This window comes from Lupinus angustifolius, unplaced genomic scaffold, assembly GCF_001865875.1.
Source record: "Lupinus angustifolius cultivar Tanjil unplaced genomic scaffold, LupAngTanjil_v1.0 Scaffold_35_320, whole genome shotgun sequence".
Taxonomy (NCBI): domain Eukaryota; kingdom Viridiplantae; phylum Streptophyta; class Magnoliopsida; order Fabales; family Fabaceae; genus Lupinus; species Lupinus angustifolius.
The window spans coordinates 1-6,374 of record NW_017721056.1 but is presented as its reverse complement, the minus strand read 5'-3'; the positions used below and the strand labels follow the sequence as shown (position 1 = coordinate 6,374).

General features: G+C 32.0%; 1 non-coding gene across 1 annotated transcript; it reads left to right on the top strand.

Annotated features, from left to right (window-relative positions):
• The first annotated feature begins 643 nt into the window (after positions 1-643).
• Positions 644-716, top strand: TRNAF-GAA. The gene has a single exon. It is a non-coding gene; the product is annotated as a tRNA-Phe (tRNA).
• Positions 717-6,374: the final 5,658 nt, after the last annotated feature.

The window sequence follows — 6,374 nt, the reverse complement described above, 5'->3', positions numbered from 1 at the left end:
ACTTTATCGAAAAACCTATACCGGAAACTTTAATACAAAAGCTTAAAATTTTGAGCCAGTATAAAAATTTGAGCACATATATTTTATTTACTTATTCATCAATTTAGGGAGTATAATATACACCTTTAATATAAAGATCTATATATTATTAATATAAAAATCTATATAAATTTAGTGTAAGAATATATATTCAATATCTTATGTTTGTATTATTATATTTAATACTTAATAATAATTAAATCTAAATGGTAGATGATGTTGTGATAATATAAAAAACTTTTTCACCAAGTACATCCTCAAATTTTTCATGTATACCAGCTTGATCATTTTAAAATTGAAAAACAAAAAATGGTACAAAAAAATATCAAATGTGGATTAAATCCATCATTTTAATGGTGAAATTAGTTTATATTAAATATTATAAACTATGTTGAAATGAACTAATTTAACCTGCATTTAATATTTTTTGGTATCATTTTAATATTTATGAACCGGTAGTTGCACTTTTAGTGAGGTAGTCATGGAATCTCACAGTATTGTGGGTTGCCTGCACAGTTGGTGGTCCTACTTGATGTGTCATTTGTTTGAGTAGTCCAACTGGTTTATAGATAGAACTAACCTTAACTGCATGATATAACCAATCGCGGGGATAGCTCAGTTGGGAGAGCGTCAGACTGAAGATCTGAAGGTCACGTGTTCGATCCACGTTCACCGCATTAATTTTATAATTTTATTTTTAATACTTTTAACACTTTATAAAACACCCTGTATTCTCTTTTCTCTCCAGTCTTGTGGTCCAAGATAAATAATCTAGATATATTACATTGCTTATGTTATAGGAAAAAATGAATACACGATAGTGTATGAGTTTTATATACTGTGTCACTATATTAATTACCATTCATGTTTTTTCACCATTGGCTCTTTAAAAAATAGGAATATAAATGAATAGTGGATGATGTACTGATTGTGTTAAATTTTTATACTGACAATGCACAGATATTATACACTATTTTATAATTTGAAAGAAAATATAAAATGAACAATGAATTGATACATTTGTGACTTCCTTATCCATCAAGATAAACAAAAAATAAAAGATGGAAAATGGATAGAGAATTATAAATGCACATACATCATCGTTGCCATCAAAGCTAACACCATCCAAGAAGGATACGTTTTTGTTGTTATTTACCTTAGATATTAGGGAGAGGTAAGGTGGTGAAGTTGGCAAACCCTATTTCTTAGCTGCCACCCAATCATCCATTTGATGCAAATATTAGCAAAAACATGATAGGGATGAAAAAAAACCGTACCCATAAGTACATGCGAGTAAAACATGTACGGGCATAGGTATGGGTATCTGTGAATATTATAAACGGGTTTTTAAAAATACCTGTATTACATAGGGCAGGTACGGGTATTATGATACCCGTGCCTACGGGTACCCGTTATTTATATGATTAATATATTATATTTAATTAAAATAAAAAGTATACTATTCTAACATTCATTATACTATGTAAAAAATTTCCATTTACTTTATTTACATATTTTATTAGGTTTGGTGGTGAAACACCCTACAAATATTATTACATATGTAGAAACACATGTTTTACAAATAAATTATATACTTTTTGTTAAGGAAATGAGAACAAAGAATCACACAAATAAAAAACACCAATAAATGTTGCATTTTTGTCAAATATTCAATCAAAAGGTACAAAAATAATTAAGTTTCATCTCATTTGAAATATAATAGAAATAATAAATTAAAAATTCATTTATAATATAGGAAACTCGCGGGTACCCGTTGTACCCAGAAATACCCGCACACGGGTACCCATACGGGTACGGACGGATATATGTAATGTGTTCCTATTTTGAAACGGGTAGCGAATAGCTACTACCCATGCCCGTTTATGCGCATTCCATCCCTAGGTGACAGGTAGTTTATTAAGAAAGTGTATTCAATATGGATATAGATGGAAGAAAATGACATAGAAAACTTTGGATTTGTAAAACAATAAGAAATCTGGAAAATAGAGCAACATCTAAAATAACAAGAATTACAAATAATGGGAAAGAGAGTCATAATCATTTGGTTGCATTTAATTGCAACATAATTATATTGAACTACATTTAGGTTAGACCGGAAGACATTAGGTTTTATTGGATTATATCAAATTCAAAAATATTTTTTAATTATAAAATTATTCACACAAAAAATGGCGTAATATGCATTGCAATAGTAATAATGACCGGAATCATAATAACCACAACCATAAATATTAGAGTAAATACTCACTTTGATTCTTAAAGATTTTCGAGTCTACTAATTTATTATCTAAAAAAACAAAAACTCAATCTAGTACCCAAAGGTTGTGAATGTGAGTCAATATAGTTCTTGAGGTCATAAAATATGTTAAAAAGTTTTAGTTTGACTCAAGTTTAATATTTTTGAAGTACACGAAATATATATGTGAGGCTATCATGGTGTCCCTTTCATTCTTTTGGGAATCAACAAAGAATATGGCTTAAAGTGTTGCCCGTAGAATTTTGTCCATGCCAGATATTTAATTCTAAAACAAATCTTAACCAATTAAATAGCAATAAATTTAGCAGTGCTTTGTAATTCAGAGACTTATAACTTAAATATGTAGCACAATAGACACATGGAGAATATTCATTCAATACTAAGAAATAAACATTGGAGAATGGATTAGATTCCAATAATGAAAAGTCTAACTTGAATAAGTTCTGATTGATAAGAGAAGTAATATTCTACAAATTTTAATGTTGAAATACAGAAGCTAATAATGAGATTATAGCAAAAGCAGATTGTAAAGAACCAATCTGTTTGGAATGTTCATAATTTGATTATCATCTTCAAAGGTACCAACTACCAACAAGAAAATCTGATCATCATCAAAGGTACCAACAATCAACAACTAATTGTATGAACATTTACATAACCAAATCACTTATCAATTAAATCTGCAGCATTCAAAGGAAAGAACCAAGTAATTGTTGTTGCCAACATCAACAAGTGAGTCTCCAAACACATAAATAGTGGAGGTAAAAATTGTTTTGTGATTTAGTTTATTAGGGACCATAACCATTGCATATATGTTAACAAATTGGATTCTCATTATCCCCTATGAACCAACATATGTATACATTTATTAAGTCCACATATGTTTCCACAAATCATACGTATTTTATCACCACTTATACCCCTTAAATAAATAGCTAATGTAATTATACTACGTATATAATACCCAAATATAATTATAAATCATAAACTTCTCATATGATTTTCTATGTTATTTTTATTTTTAAATTGGTGTAATGAGTTGTTTTTATTTTAATTAGGTCATTTAAATTATTTTGTTTTTACTCGACCCTTTAAATTATTTGAGATTATATATTATTCATCCCGTCAAACGGCTACCCCATTGACTGGACTGGACTACTTAAGATCGACCAAGCTCAGATGCCTGGCGAGGACTTATGTCACTAGGGCTCACAATATCAGCTGGCCAATCGAGCTAGTAAGAGAAGACATATGGCTAGCTGGATAAGACCTCAAGCCAGTATTGGGGCCACGCCTCTGCCACCCACATGTCGCATGTCTACTACACGCCACATACACTTCTCACCTAACTCTCTGCTCTATGGCAAAGACAAGTCTAGACCGTGGCTACCAAAGCCTAGTATAGGCTATAAGTCAACTATTCTTAGAGTATGACCTAACCAGGCCGCCCGACAGGCTGACAAGCTCAAATGGTCGATAATGTCAACAACACCTGTCAAAGAATATTTCATCTATCTCCACTATAAATAAGGGGTCCCCCTCACAAATAAGACACATGATACATATGAGAATAAGACATACCCACTCTCTAACATTACTTTAAGTATTACATTTACTCATACTCCGAGTTATTGCTCCCCCATCCATTATCATTTATTGACTTGATCATCGGTGCACCTTTTCAGGTACCTCCCCCAGCTTTTCCTGTAACATCCATCCTTTCAGCGCCTTGCTTAGATAGACATAGGACTATATATATATATGGGTGTGTGCTTATGTATGTGATTATATTTTCTTGATAATAGAATGATATATGTTTAATAGTTGCCTTGAAAATGAGAGTTATTAGAATAAGAACTAACTTACTTGGATAACAAGTAATTAGGTGTAGAGTTTTGTTAAGAAGTATTAATTAGAGAGTTTTGTTAAGAAGTATTAAATATATATTTTGAAGCATATAAGACATTAATCATGCGAGGCATATCAAAATATTTTTAGACGATTTTAATCAAGATATTTTTCATCAAGGATTCCAAGTTCTCTTCGAAGAACATAGAAAGTATCTCGTGAGAGGGGCTTGGTGAAAATATCAGCTAATTGCTTAGTAGTTTCAACAAATTCAAGCACACAATCGCCTTTTTGAAAATGATCACGCAAGAAATGATGTCTGATTTCTATATGCTTGGTTCTCGAATGCAAAATGAGATTCTTGGATAGGTTTATGACACTTGTATTATCACATTTAATGGGTATCTTTTCTAGTTTAAGACTAAAGTCCTTAAGTTGTTACTTCATCTATAAGATTTGACTGCAACACATACCAGCGGCAATGTATTCCGCTTCGACGGTGGACAAAGCAACACATGCTTGCTTTTTACTATGTCATGCAACTAAGGAACTGCCTAGTAACTGACAAGTCACACTAGTGCTCTTCTTATCCATCTTACATCCAGCAAAGTCAGAATCAGAATACCCTATCAAGGATAATGAGACATCCCTAGGATACCATAATCCCATATTTATTGTTCCTTTTAAATATCTCATGATACGTTTAACAACACTATAGTGTGAGTCTTTAGGAGATGCTTGAAGGCTAGCACACATACAAATACTAAACATAATATCGGGGCGGCTCGGAGTCAAATATAATAAAGAGCCGATTATCCCTCGATACTTTGTTACCTCAATCGCTTTTCCCTTTTCGTATTTGTCTAGATAGCAAGCGGACACCATAGGTGTGGAGGCTTCTTCACATTTTTCCATGTCGAACTTTTTGAGTAACTCCTTGCGGTACTTTGTTTGATGAATGAAGATGCCACTTTCCATTTGTAACACCGCGAATTTTACGAGTTTTAATTATAAGATTTTACTAATATTTTCATTAATTATATATTCGAAAATGAATTTCTGAGAATTTTCGGTAAGGAATTAGACAAAACTCTAGTTGAGTTTTATTCTTGAAATTGTATTTCCGATTTTGTGGTAAATTTTGGTAATTTTTGGAGACAGTCGGTTCTGGACCACTGTCGGGGCCGAATCCGTCCAGTACGGCTCAAAAAGCGTTTTTTTTGAGTTCCGTAACTCGGAATCGAATTCCGATCGTGCCATTGGATTCGTAATTTAAATTCAAGTCAAAATAGACTCTGATTACACTCATACCTATTTTCTAAATATTTTTCAATCGGAATGCCGAAATCCGAAATTCTAATCGAATGTTAGGATCAGATGATTTAAAATACCCGATCGAGTATTGGCCGATAATACTCGGGCATGTTTATCGCACATGTCCACAAGGTGATCATTTTGCATTGGGATGAGAGAGTTGACTTCCATAAAGCAAATCTCCCATCACTTTCTCAAATATCTCATGATCTCATTAGCCACCCTAGGAGATTTTGTCATCATGGCCTATAGGAAATCTGATTTCCTTCTCTTCCCTTAAACCCTCACACTCTACACTTCACTCACTCACTTTTGCATTTTCAAAGAGAAGGTAACTCTCTCCATTTTTCTCTCATTTTTCTCATGTCTTCTTCCATCATCAATCTTTGATCTCTCAACATTCAACCAATGGATGTTGATGAGATTTAAGTATGTTGTTCATGAGTATGTCAAGAACATATTCAACCGTTGAAATTTTCTAAAACGCTTTCTAACTCATTTTCTCTTCAAAACTGAAAATGATGTGGTTCTTGAACTCATGAAAATATTTTGTTGAAACCATGAAGAAGTTGTGTTCATAGAGTTGTTATAATGTTGTATTACATACTTTTGTTGTTTTAGTCAAAGGGGATGATGATAAGATCAAAGGAACCTTTAGGAAATGTTTTGTAAAAATGAGAATGTATGTATTTCTATTTGTTTTTAGCCTTAAACCATGGCTTGGAACATGTTGGAAAAAAATAGAAATCTTTGTTAAAAATCATGTTGAGGTTTATGAGTACATGAAGGTCTCATGAAACTCTTAAATGATACTTTGAATAACTTACTTTAAAATGGTAAGATTATCAAAGAATGTCTTAAATCGGAATATGGAGTTTTAAGTATTTTAGTAACG